The 15,079-nt window shown below is 35.0% G+C and overlaps 1 long non-coding RNA gene across 1 annotated transcript; it reads left to right on the top strand.

Annotated features, from left to right (window-relative positions):
• Nucleotides 1-12,229: 12,229 nt before the first annotated feature.
• LOC149420735 (uncharacterized) lies at nt 12,230-13,608 on the top strand. The gene is made up of 3 exons (XR_016302736.1): nt 12,230-12,582; nt 12,671-12,779; nt 13,294-13,608. It is a non-coding gene; the product is annotated as an uncharacterized LOC149420735 (long non-coding RNA).
• The last annotated feature ends 1,471 nt before the right edge of the window (nt 13,609-15,079 follow it).

Genomic DNA, 15,079 nt, shown 5'->3' with positions numbered 1-15,079 from the left:
TTTCTATTCGCATTTGGCATTTTTATGTAGCATACACAATTTAAAATAATTCTTTAATCTTTTAACTTCCAGTAAACAAATTAATTTTAATCAAGTTATGGCATATTATTATCATACGTCTCGTAAGAGGTTAAATTTACATCGCACATTACTACTTTACCATACCTTTATTTTTATTATTATTAAAATGAAATTTTGGTGGTATCTTATTTATGTTTTACAATATGGCTTCTTTAAGATATTTTCCACTAAAAAATAAATTTTTGATCTCGACAATAGCGCCCCTTATCGGGTGAAAACTATCCTATGTTTCAGGCTGGAACCAACCACCATATACATTCACAAAATTTAATTGTAATCGGTTGGGCGGTTTCGGAGATGAACGTGTACGAATACAGTGGCACGTAATTTTTATATACTAAGATAAAAAAAAAAAGTTTTCAATATTTTCGACGAGAAATACAATTTATAATCCACCATCCACCAAAGATATATTTTAATTTAATTTAATGATAACAAACGCAACACCTCACACAAATACCGTGTGCCTTCTTCGGGGCATGCAGATATTCCCAATACCAAGGTAAGGCCGGCACCGCCTTTCAGGTTTTACTAGCGCCGGCGCTGATGATGCCGGCCCGGCGTGTCTTCTTCATAGAGTTATTAGTATAGAGGAAGTAGTATGTCGAGTGTTAGACAGAGGAAGTGCGAGGGGATTGGCGGACTCCACCGGAACAATCAATGGACGCTGAATACTTTATTTATAATAATTGACTCCATCGTATTAATGAAGGATTTCCTCATTTCATTTACTTTATAACATAATATAGGATAAATATGGATAGATGTTTATGCTTATTATAAGTGTGGTTTGGATTGAATAGGATTTTGCGAATGCTGAACTTGTTCAATCGAAGGGTTCTTCGATTCTAGCCGATAATTACAAGACAGTAACAACAAATATGTAAAGCTCCCGCGATCTGATGTCTTTACTAAATTGTACCTAAATTTTAAAACAATATGTACTGCCATTGCATTATTTATTTATTAACACACATTATTGCAAGGTCAAAATTTAATTGCAATAAAAGTTGCCATACAAATGTACAATTCCCGTACGTAAATGAAAAGTGATGTAAATGAACAAAAATAGTAATTTTAATATTTATTTTTCGGAATAACTTTATTGAGTAAAACCTCAAATTGTTATATTTAAATATTGAAGACAATATTAGTGATTTCTTAACGAAAATATGAAACAGAAAAATCAGAAAAGGAAACGGTCACATCTCGAGTCCCAGATGTGACCGTTTCCTTTTCTGATTTTTCTGTTTCAGATTTTCGTTTAGAAATCACTAATATTGTCTTCAATATTTAGTAATTTTAATGACTTTTTAAAGGTAATAACTAATAATAAAGCATTTGAAATACCTAATAGTCACTTGGGAAGTATTCGCGCTACAGATTATATAGTGGAAAACGCGATGAAAATAACAAATATAAAAATGTGGATTTCTGTGTCGTATTTACATCTATCTGTTGACGTCATTGATATTGATAACAGTTGACCTACAAAATAAATAACCACCATAATTAAATGTCAGTTTTATCAAAGCGAGGTGCTATGTATAACATATAACTTGACCTGTATCGCTCGTTGTGTGATTTGTTCAAATCAAAATGAATCATTTTCCAACAACGCCTATATCTAACGGAGAGTGTTCTTGATCTACGAGTATAGTGATGCACTCCGTGTTCGGTGCTCGATGCTCGGTGCAGCGGGAAAGTTGTTAAGAGAAAGTAGAACCTTGGCATTTCAACTCCGGCCGTTAACTTGCTATTCATTCACTATAAATAAGTATCTACTATTGGCACAATAAACATTCTATACTTCTAAAGTAGGTATGTTGCAGTAAGTTATACGAGCAGTAAGGATATTTTAAAAAGGTTAATTTTAAGTTGTGAAAGTATTTTAGGTTTTTATTATCTGTTTCGAATAACGAAAATACGCGCAGAACTTAATAATGGTATTAATAAATTTGATTTAAGTTACACGAAGAGTTCCACGAATTAAACACAAAAACAATTAAGGTCGATATTTTAATTTGGTGAGATTAATATTAAGATTTTCGAGAATTTTTTTTGTGGGGAAAACCGTTTTTGGGGAAAATTCGGGAAATCTGGGCATTTCTTGATTATCCAACCACAATGAAATATAATATTTACAATAATGGTGAGCACACACTATATTTCGTTTTCGATCGCAGAATGTCATTTTAAGGATTTTTTATAGGAAAAAAGAGTCTAATCATAGACATATGAATATTAGTAGACCTGCCCTAAGTGATTAAAAGCGTATTATCCCCACTCCCCATACCGGTTCCATTGGAGCCGGCTGTGCTCGCGTATGGCCTCAAGTGAAATTTGAAAACGTGACGTCATCATTCTTGTGCGAACTATGGTCGAGGCATCATCGGTTCATTTTACGAAATAACACGGCAAAATGTTGACTTGTACTATTAAAACTTGTAAAAATAGATGTGAAAAAGAGAATAAACCCAATTGTCGTATTACATTCCATATATAAGCATTATTTTACTTTATTTTAAGCATATTCACATCGTATAATATGAATCAGTTGTTACTATCACATCGAGAAACGTCTGGACGCGAAACACAAAGCTGGTTGGTTGCTGGGAAGTAAATTATGAACATTTATAAAATTGTCTTAACTAAATACTTAAACGAAATATTCGACTCTGAAAATAGAACCGAATTTTTTTGCCGAATTTGGACTTCGCAAATTTGTTCATAACGTGGCGAGTAATTTGCGCTCCCATGTAAAAATGTCTATTCATTCAAAAGCAGATTTTACTTTTAAGAAGTAAATGGTGATATTATAATGCGAGATGCCTATTTACTGTCAGATTGATTTATTGACGAATCACAGTCAGCTTCACTCCCTTCGTTCTTCAACAGTTGATTTTACCCCTCGCCATTATCTTCTCGTCTATTAATTCCTATGTCTGTGAGTCTAATTCATTTTTAAGATGTGCAAGTTTTATCTATTCACATTGACAAAAGACAGAATGACAAAAACACCAAATCGAACTACATTAAATTAAAATTCTTTATTATAATTTAAAACAACAATATTATTAGACTTGAGGATCAATATTTATTTACCTCTTTTATAACATTTTATGTAAGCAATAATCAATTAAGAATTTTAATTTCATTTATTACACTTGAATGTGATAGGGGAGAGTATGGAGTATTGGACCGGTCGTTTAATTGGGCCAGCGTAAAATTAACGAAACTACAAAACTTATTTAGATTCTGGCAATACAGAATGATGCGCAGCTAACTGTTGACTTAGCGACCGGCATCACATTCGAGACGAATTAACAGAAGTGACAGGGACAAAACGAAATCTCTCTGTTTCGATGTAATATTTGGAAAACGTTCATACGTCTTTAACTGCAACCATGGTTTACGTTTTTTTACTATCTTTTCATATTAAAGTCGGTAGTTTTCATAGTTTTATGTCCGCAATAATCAGAATATCCAAATGTATAGGTTATGTTTGATAGTAATTTTTATTTGTAAGAAGTAAGAGTTCGATTAATTCGACCACCGTGAGTTCGGCATATCGGACCGATCCAATTTATCCTACTCAATGCTGGTACAAGTGAAAATAAATTGTGACTGCAGTTAAATTTGTATTAATTTTAGATGGCGGATAGTAAACATTATTACAAATGGACACAAGAAGACCTAAGGCAAGCAATATTTGCGTTTCGTAATGAACACGTTGCGTTGGTTTGTATGAATGTGCCCGTGTTTATAAAATTCCAAAACCGACTTTAAAGAGGCATCTAGATTAGAATAATACTGTTGCAAATGATTTTATAATTCACCAAGGACTACCAATAGTTTTTTTTCAGAAGCAGTTGAAAATGATTTAGTGAACCATCTCCTACCACTGGAACAGTGTATGTTTGAAAAAGGCGCGTGGTGCTTAGAAAGCTGTTATATTAACATCAAGCCTATATAAAAATGATTTGGCAATATCTATTCAGAAACTTCTAGGAAAGAGACCAAAAATTGAGCCTATTAACAAAACCAGTAAATGCGTAGGAATCGGAAAAAAGAAAAAGATTAACGCAGTATATCGCTCAAAGGTTAAGGCATTGGAAAGAAGACGACTAAACCCAGTAAATACAACAGCAGCAGTGATTTAGATACTGAGTTAGAAACAGTGTTGGACGACTCTGATAGTCTACCTTTTGAAAATAAGGAAAATGCTTGCGGTATATGCAATGGAGATTATTTTAATAAGCAAGGACCAAAAGCAGACTGGGTCCAATGCGTGCATTGTCATAAATGGCATCACAAAACCCGTGTAAGAAAACCAGATATTTGTGATAATTCCTTCAATAAATAAAGCGTTCTCTCTTATTACAATACATTAGGTAAAATTAGTAAGGTGGATTGGGTCAGGTTAGGCTAGTTTATTTTTAGGTAAATAAAGTGTACATTCTAACAATAGAATAAGCCTAGGTCCAATTTACAAAACCCACAGGTCCAATTTAACGAACCGGTCGGCTAATTTGGAACAAATGCCTAATGAAGTAAAATATTTTTAATAAAATAACTGTAAGCATTTAATGTAAAATAATAAACGGCCTTTGTAGTCTGATAACGCACCTTTCTATTCTGTATAATTGAAGTCCTCTAATGTAATGTCATCCCAATAAATTTACTTCTTTCCGAAAAGTGATCCAATTTAACAGACTCTCCCCTGTGAATAAAAAATGAAATAAAAAAAATTATATCCGAAAGTTTTTTTATGGATCGTACTCGTACGGCGATCTATCGCACTGTGAAAGACGTATAGTTCAAGGCACAGACATATGAATATATAGACTAGAAATTAAAGGTGAGGGGTAAAATCAACTGTTGAAGAACGAAGGGGGTAAAGCTGACTGTGATTCGTCAATAAATCAATCTGACAGTATATAGGCATATTGCATTATAATATCACCATTTGGTTCTTAAAAGTAAAATCTGCTTTTGAATGAATAGACATTTTTACATGGGAGCGCAAATTACTCGCCACGTTATGAACAAATTTGCGAAGTCCAAATTCGGCAAAAAAATTCGGTTCTATTTTCAGAGTCGAATATTTCGTTTACGTATTTAGTTAAGACACTTTTATAAATGTTCATAATTTACTTCCCAGCAACCAACCAGCTTTGTGTTTCGCGTTCAGACGTATCTCGATGTGATAGTATATGTTTCTACAACTGATCCATATTATACGATGTGAATATGCTTAAAATAAAATAAAATAATGCTTATATATGGAATGTAATACGACAATTGGGTTTATTCTCTTTTTCACATCTATTTTTACAAGTTTTCATACCACAAGCCACCATTTTGCCGTGTTATTTCGTAAAATGAACCGATGATGCCTCGACCATAGTTCGCACAAGAATGATGACGTCACGTTTTCTAAATTCACTTGAGGCCATACGCGAGCACAGCCGGCTCCAATGGAACCGGTATGGGGAGTGGGGAATAATACGCTTTTAATCACTTAGGGCAGGTCTACTAATATTCATATGTCTATGGTTCAAGGCAGTTTTAAGAGCATAGAACGGTGCCGGTCGCATTTTTACTTATTTTCTATCGTAGGTACTTATCAATAATCATCTGCTGAAATGTTGGATATTAAATTTTATTTTTTATTTTTTTTTATTTATTTATACGCCCATTGGGCTTTTACATACAAAGTTCATAAAAAAGTAATATTCTGAAGATTGCAAGTTCACAAAAGTAATAGTAAAAATACATATAACCATATCCATATTATAACAGCAAGTAAATAGTACAAACATAAGAATATTCCTACTCCTAAGTTATACAGACTTAAATTAGTTAATAAATAATGTAAAGTTTATATGTAAATGCTAGGTAGTGGTAGCAGTAACATGATACAATACGACACATAGTGTATGAGGCCTTTGAGTTTGAAAGCTAACGAAATAATTATTGGTAGTATTGTTAACAAATATACTGCGTTTGACTGGTTGTAGTGGCCTGCTAAATCGAGGGCGATCGGTCAGCCATTTTACATAGTTTATATAAAAAAAAATATTGTGAAGATTATAAATATAGAATAGTAAAGCAATAATATAACATTCACCTTTAGACATATAAAACCAAGCAAAAAGCAAATCTAAACATGATAGTTTGTAGGTATAAGCCTGTTTTGTCAATCTTGAGGAAATATAATGAAACGTCTACAATATCTACTTTTATTTTGTTTTATTTGGAAAACCAACAGTTATAATATTTTGTAAAATATAGCGATATAAGTTATATAAAATACAACCAATAATAGGTATAACTGCTGCTAGCTACTTAGAGTAGGCTCTATTAAAATACCTGTAGAACATACTGCGTGCGCACATTTCGTCTGTGCATTAGAGATGGCAATCAGTCTGTTCACAATGGATTGTCAGACGGACTGCCCTATGCAACAATATTTCCATCGTGTGATATCCATGTATGTGTTAAAAATTACGACTTGACTTTTGTACAAATCTACAATTTCTTCCGGGACTGATGCAATTTTGAATTACACTTGATCCTCAAAACAGGGGGAGGGTCATTGTCCCATTAGAATTCGAAAAACTCGGTGTAAAGTTCGGGCAACGCCGGGGACTATAGCTATATTATTTATTATCATATAATATTTCATATATAATGAATATATAATATTTTGAAGATTTGTATAGCGCCGTTTTTGTGCAAAATCACCTCAAGGGCGGTGTACGTGGATGCAGACCACCTGGTCCCGGTGACCCTCGACATGAGGTTGGTGGAATCCCCAAATTTCACAAATAAGCGGACACGAAGATACGGTAGAAGATACGGTACGAAGATGCGATGTATCGTTTATTCAGCCGCTGTGCAGCTCCAGTCAACACTCCAGCTCCGTAGTCGGATGACTCTAACATCTAGCGGATATGAATGTTGGTGTATCATGGAAGATTGAGGATGGGTGATCAACCCACCGTGCTACCCACAAATAGATCAACAGAAGATTGAGGATGGGTGATCAACCCACCGTGCTACCCACAAATAGATCAACAGAAGATTGAGGATGGGTGATCAACCCACCGTGCTACCCACAAATAGATCAACAGAAGATTGAGGATGGGTGATCAACCCACCGTGCTACCCACAAATAGATCAACAGAAGATTGAGGATGGGTGATCAACCCACCGTGCTACCCACAAATAGATCAAGTGATTTTAGGAAATGCGTCCAGAAGATTGATTTGCGTATGAATGAGCAACCTATCATGCTAACCACAATAGATCAAATAAGTATAGAAAAAACCACCAGAATATTGAGGATGAGTGAGCAATAGAGATAGAGCGTAACCCACGATAAATCAAGTAATTATAGGAAATGCGATCAGAAGGTTGAGTATGAGTGAGCAACCTACCGTGCTAATCACTATCGAACAAGTCATTATGAGAAAAGTCGGAAGTCGTGTTGTTATGACATCAGTTAAGTTTAGAGAAGACTTTCTTTTCCAACAAAGCGATGTGCACTGTGCGCTGTTCGGGTGACGAGAACAATGACAAGGCCACGGAGTGTGCGCAATGAACACTGAAACTGAACAGGGACACTACTTCATGTTATAATAATAATAACATTTTTTTATTAAATTACTTATACAATTACAAATTAAGAAATTACGTAACATCATCTTTGCCAAAAAATACATATTTAAAACCATATTTTTTTAAATTCAGGCAGTGGTGATGATCGCGTCAATAAGAGACTCTTTCAAGGGATTTCCCTTTTGAATTTTTCCTCGCTGAGACAAAATACATTGATATTGGAAGAGATTTGGTTCAGGGGCATATACTCCTCTTCCCACCGGAACCAATGGCAGGTTGGTCCTACAGGCAAGAAGATAGAGATATAGTAGTACATCGTGTGATTCGTGTGTCGGGTTCCTACCTCCAAATTTCAAGGGGCGACTATTCATAAAATTTCAGGTAAAATGTTACACTTTGCTCTGCTAGACCATGTGAAAAAAAATCCTAACGATCGCTTAGTTTCACTGGCGAAAGCGGCCGTCGGGGTTCTACGATTGCAATATCAATTAGTTGCAAATAATCACAAATATACCGCAGGAACTTACGTCTTATCATAAGGTGTTAATTATAAAAAATAATTTCCACTATAAAAGCTTATTTTAATTGGCTTGGAAATATCGAATAAATAGTTTCGATATCCCCGCATGTTTCGCTGTCCGCTGTAGATATAATATTCCTAGGAAGAGGTCGTACGTGACGTCTCGTCTCGAAAGAAGACGACCGTCGAAGAGTTACGTACGAACTCTCGCTGAGACTAGATTAGGCACCACTGCCGTCACATTACACTGAGGTGGACACTATAATTCACGATAGGGAGACATCATCATAATACCAATGATGACACTGAGCGTGAGATACGTGACGTCAGTGGTGTTGGAGCACGTAGCTCGTAGTAGCATGATAACTTGTTAAACCAGTAACAACTGGTATGAACTGTGTGACTCTCAACACACACACACAACCTCCCTCTACTCTACTCTACTCTACTCTACACTACACTCGACAGTGGATTCTCAGAGATTCCCCCTCAATTCCGAGAATTGCTGCCGCGACACTTCTCGCTTTCGATGTAGTTGGTTGGTGATATTCGGCCCCTTTGTAATTCGTACCGCGCAGCCTTTCGCAAGCAAGTAGGCACTTACCTAAAGCTGGACACACACTACAGATTATACGATAGTATTGCGCTCGTGTCGGACTAGCATTGGTGTGCGAAGCTAATAAGCTAACTTCTTGGCACATCTGATGCTGGCGAATCGCTAATTGCGAGCTATCGCGTGACATCTTTTATCGTTTTAGGTGCAGAGGTTCCCGGCAAGAGGGATCGTATCTTTCATAAAATGTGACTAGTAATATGCGATTAGTATTAGTATCGCAATGCCTGAACATTTTTGTGAAGATTGGCGCCTTCATCTATTTTCAAAAACAACCGTTGAAGTTTTCAAACAGCATAACCGATGAGAAATTGTAAAAAAAAATATTTACTAACATTTCTCAGGTTCAAAACTTTTACACAATTTTCAGAGCAATTAATCAATTTTCATGGAACAATTTTTTTTCACAAAAATTAGAATTTGCCAACATGGATAATTTCCAAACTATCTAAAAGATTTTAACCAAGATTTCCTCATTGGCGCGTAATTCTTTTAGGGCCGCAAACTCTCCTTTCGTGATATTGGGGCGGGGTACTTTAAATAAAAAAATAAAAAATAAAAAAAAATATTTAAAAAAAAAAAAATAATAATAATTCGTTAATGTTAGCTCAGAGGGTTGGAGCTGGCAACACGGTATCACAAACTCATACATAAGCTCACATTTTTACACAACCTCAAATAACACATCTGCCCTGATGATGGACACTGCAATGCTGTCCGAAACGTTGGCTAAAGAAGGAGTTAGCGCAACACGGCATAACACCCCAAAAACAAATAACAAAAATACTTTTGGCCGTGAAAATCTTAAATCATATTTATCTAAAAGATGTTTTTCTAAAAAAAAAATTATAAAAGAAACATTTTTTCCCAATTTTCCAGAAATATTTTTTTTCAGAAAAATAAAATTTTCACAACATTGATCATTTCCAAACTTCACATAATATAAAAGAGATACATGTTTTTAAAGAAATTTTCTAACCCATTTTCCAATCAATATTTTTCCAATTTCCACAAAGATTTTTTTTCAGAAAAATATAAATTTCCCAACATTGATAAATTTCAAACTTCACATAATATCAAAAATATAAATGTTTTTATAAAAAATTGAAACATGAAAAATTCCCAAACTTCGTGAAATATTAAAACATTACCCGAACAATTTTCCGAGAAAAAATTCTCAGGATTTTCAGATTCTCAGGATTCAAAAAATTCTCAGGATTTTTTCTCGGATTAAAAAAAATCTGTAAACCGTTATTATAATTTTAGACCTTCATTAAATTACAGGTATACTGAATAAAACTTGATTTCACACTAAAGATTTATTCGTTGATAAACAATAATATGAAAGTAAGGTATCCATAAATTTAAATCATGACAATGACTGACAAACACTTAATGCGAACAATGTCCTTGCATGTCCTTGGAAAGTTTCAGTAGGTCAGGTTTGTATGTTGTTGTTTTTAATTTTAGGCTTGATTCCAGGTTCTCATCAATAAGACGACTTCTCAGTTTACTCTTGATAAAGTTCATGCTTGAAAACGATTGTCCGCATGAATATGTAGAACCAAAAAGGGAAAGAATAGCAAACGTGAGTTTTTTCAGCTCATCGTAAGAGTCAGGAATACTATTGCAGACGTCGATCATGAAATGATCAAGTCTTCCTTCTCCAGATCTTTCAAAGCAGACCACATTTGTTCTTCTCCAATATTTACAAATCAATACAAATACGTTGAAATTTAGAGCTCCATGTCTCCTTTTGTCAATGCCAATTTCAACTCAGTTATCGTAGCATTAAGAGGATGACGGACGAATGCTAAGGTCGTTCTGCTGTTTTAAACTCCTGAAACCTGCTGATAACTGCTACCCGTGGATATTTGAGCCAGAGCCGCACTCAAGGAGCCAAAGAGCCGCATGCGGCTCCGGAGCCGCACTTTGCCGACCACTGCCCTAGACCAACATCCGTAGATGCATACATAGTGTTTTCTATTCCTCAGATATGTGGCAAACACATTTAGAAGAGGTTGTCGAAACCTTTTTTATTTTTTGTTTATATATTCAATAATATTGTTATTGGGTTCATAAAAACAGTATATTTTTAAACAAGTTCTGCTGTGTAATTATTACCACGCGTGACAGCTGTTTCGCCCTCTGAAGGCATTACAATTTTATAATTAACTGTTTTTATAAACCTAATAACAATATTATTGAATATATAAAAAAAAAATAAAATTAAAATGGAGTTCTACAAATTAAACTTGATAATCAAGTAATAATTACTTTTTTTTCCTTTTACACAGTATACACAGTTTTGAAAAAAATACTGTGCATAAAATGTTAAAAAAGAAGTAAGTTAAGGGAACCCACAAAGACACTGCGCGTGGATAATATAAAAAATAATAATAAATAAGAAGAGAAATAAACTTTTAAACCCAATAAAACTAAATGTGTTGTAGTATTTTATGCTTCATTTGTGGCTGAATGCAAATTCATTTTAACTCGTATCTGATCTATAATAAATTCATATCAAGCCAGCTGCTGTAGGTACAATCAACTGTCAAATCAATACGTCAAAATAAACATAACCCTAAATTTATTTATTTATTTTTTCATGTTCTCCATGAAACGGTTATATACCAATATATCATGGAGAAGATTACAAATTAAAAAAGAGTGCATGGGATTGCCCTCGAGTATAATTGTTAGGGACATAAAAGTTAACCTCTTTGAACATAGGCAACAATATAACCCTAAATGCGTAGATAATACCACTCACTAATGTGAAGTCTACTCGTTTGAGGCGTGACTTCCATCTTACACATCCCACAGACAGCCCAGATCGACGCAGCTATGGAAGCGTGGGTTTGCGTTGCGTGTGACAAGTGTGTTTCTAAAGCATCTATTTCCATAGTAAATGTATGGATTGTAATTAATCCAGATATCGTAATGCATTGCTTATGCAGCGTACGTCGACTCAGTATGATCCTACCTTAAATGTACGTGGACCAATTCTGTGTAACGTTGGTAAAAGCACGTAATAATCAAACGGACCATAGGTTTGATGTCGGGCATCTAATCCAATCGCCTTCTGTGAGAATTCGAGAAGATTAGAGACGGTGGATTTTTTGGTAAAATCCATTTGTTTGTTTAGTATTGACAGTACCGCTATTGGTATGTAGTTCTGGACATCCGTTGTACTCTCTGATTTGTGGATCGAGCTTACTAAGTAACTAAATTTCCATGATGGATTTATTCAATTAATCCGCGGTAATATATTTGTCAACATTCATCTCTCATCAGTCTCATCACCCATCAACAGTAGGTGAATTTCTAACAGCATATTGTCGAATAATAATGCCGAGAACCGAGCTGCTATGCGTGTGTGGGTAGAATTACAATAACGCACAAGATCACCTTTCCGCAGTCTCTGGTATCTGCTTGCCAACTATAAGACAGTATTGTACTTACGGGCTTTTTCACCAAACCCTTATAAAGTTTATCATAACTATATGTCACATAAAATTATGCATACGATAAAGTTGCTCATAAACCTAGGTGCGTTTCACCACAGAAAACAAGGTCCCACGCAGCTATTAGACGAATCTCTCTGGCAACAGCGCTTTTATAATGTCTAATGCAACGCCTGTCTTTAAAATGCGATTGTTTCTATGGAATTGCAAACGTCAAAACGGTAAACAGACGTGGTTTATTTATGCAGGCGACATTTCTGCCCAATTCATTCTTGGTAAGTACAATAGTTTTTGGTATTGTTAATTATTATGCGATCTTACTAGAGATTTGAGTCGAATTAAAAGATTTGTCTTATTTTTCAGGATGAATAAACGAGATCGAAGCATTAATTTTACGAAAGACGAGTGACAGTGTAAACAAACTACTTGAATATAGCGACGCGGTGAAGTCCTTAGGAGATAACGGTATCAGGTATTATAATATTACAAATGAGGATGTTCAAAGTCACACAATGTCACGCACTGATTCTTTTGAATTATTGTTCTTCCTGTTAATCCCTAAAGCCTTGCAACGTGCATCTCGAACTGTCAGAATTCAGATTCCATATAAATTCGCTATTTTTTAATATATTTCAAAATAAAATACTGTTCTTGAATGTGGATTAAAGACTCTCAGTTTTGTGCAGTACAAATCGACTTAAAAATATAAAATTTTTGAACTCAAACATTGATAAAGTCACTTACAAATGGTTTTTTCATCATGAAAACTGTAATTACTACTTTACACGAAACAAAAATGTATTTAATTAGACAAAGATGTTATAAAAGTTATTGTCCCTTAACTTTTTTTAATTTAATATGAAAATTTGCAAACCTCGACAAATATTTATCAAACGCTAAATGTTTTTTCATAGAATTATTTGAATTCTTTCGGGAGCGTTTATAGTAAATTACTAAAAACGCACTATTCTCTCTTATACTTCCAGATAACCCGAATGCCATTGCAGAAGAGGTACTCATGGAGGTGTTCTCCATAGAAGAAGATGAAGACGAAGCATTCCTCGATAACCGTCCACTTCCAGGGCTATTTTTGGATATGCAGTCTCCGATCCAGAAGCCCCCGCCTCAGACCTTATGCCGTGGGATAGTTGGACCATCCCCCTGCTTCGCACGCCTCGACGATCAAGCAGCCGCAGCCGGTGTCTGCTGTGAGGCGGCCACTGCCTCAAATAAGCCGCCGTCTTGTTAAACAGAATTCCCCAGACTCCAGAGGGTCCTGATACTTGAAGACAATTGAGGAAATAGGAGGGAGATGATAAGAGGCAATTGAAACTGAAAAGCACAATTAAAAATTGCAATAATAAATTAATGTTTTTTTAATTCCATTCCCTTTTAACAAATATATATTTTTAATACATAATTATTTACAAATATAGAACTTAAATAGATTATTAAACAATAAACATTAATCAATGATCTCGTGACTGGATCCAAGCTACCTCTCCTGGAAGCAGTTGTATCTAATAATTAAATTGGCATAGCAGTTAGGTAAGTTTTTTAGATTCTCACGGCCAAAAGCATTTTTGTTGTTTGTTTTTGGGGTGTTATGCCGTGTTGCGCTAACTCCTTCTTTAGCCGACGTTTCGGACAGCGTTGCAGTGTCCATCATCAGGGCAGATCCGGTAGATCTGAAGATGTGCAGTATAGTATATAACATATAACTATGTATATAACATAGCAGTTACTTGCGTGTTCATGCAGAACACACCATTTCTGTTTAGGCGTACTTCAGCATTTTTTCACCTGAAATAAGAAAAAGTAATTTAATCAACATTATTACTTCAGTGCAATGGCAATGCCATCAGGCGACAACACTGTGCTTGTCACTTGCCCGATGAGTCTTGTGAATGAAGTTGGCTTGCGCTTTCATCATTTTAATAGTCTTCATTGATTCTAATGACTATTTATCACTATAGTATGTACTACTGTAGTATGTTATTGAAGTAGCAAAGATTCTTACTTGGTGACATTGCGATTTGCAACATGTTTGCAGGATAGCCTTAAGGAACTGATCCAAATTATAAATAAACCTCTTTTGGGAGCCAGGTCCTAAGGGAAGTGAACGTACACTGGACGGAGGTGTACAATAGCCTCCTAGCACTTCTTTTTGGTGCAGCGTTAATCCTGAAAACAATTATATTATGGTGTATCTATGTACAATGCTTGTAGCAGGATATAATAATATATTATGTGGGCACACAAAATAACATTACACACAGTAACTAACGTCACTGGGTACATACACTGTTATTATTTGAGTACAGCTATTTCGTTATGTATTTGTATTAAAATAACATACCTGGTGGTGGTTCTCCGAGACATTTTGTCGATGATTCGGTTATGGATTACATAACAGCATGTTTCATCAGTCGAAAGCGCGAAATGAAATATACATCATTCAAGACTTCCAAATTTTTTTCATAAGCTTATATTGTCACTTACTGTTCACTCTTGGCATTCGCATTACTGACGCCCGCGACCCGTCATATGCTTCTGCATCTTCAATTCTGGCAAAATACCCAATTAAATCCACATTTAAGTAAAATAATGTAAACTTCACAGCTGTCAAAAGTATCAAGTGTCAAATCAAAACGTACTGAAAGGCAATAGGTAGAAAACTCGGCTAATATATCCGACATATAACCACTATTAGCTGCTTCAAGTACCCTATAGTGAAGAGGGACTTTATCTTACATATAGGCGTTTTTGAGC

Source organism: Hesperophylax consimilis, chromosome 10, assembly GCF_061612785.1.
Source record: "Hesperophylax consimilis isolate HC1 chromosome 10, BYU_Hcon_1.0, whole genome shotgun sequence".
In the NCBI taxonomy this organism is placed as follows: domain Eukaryota; kingdom Metazoa; phylum Arthropoda; class Insecta; order Trichoptera; family Limnephilidae; genus Hesperophylax; species Hesperophylax consimilis.
This window is presented reverse-complemented; position numbering and strand designations above follow the sequence as displayed.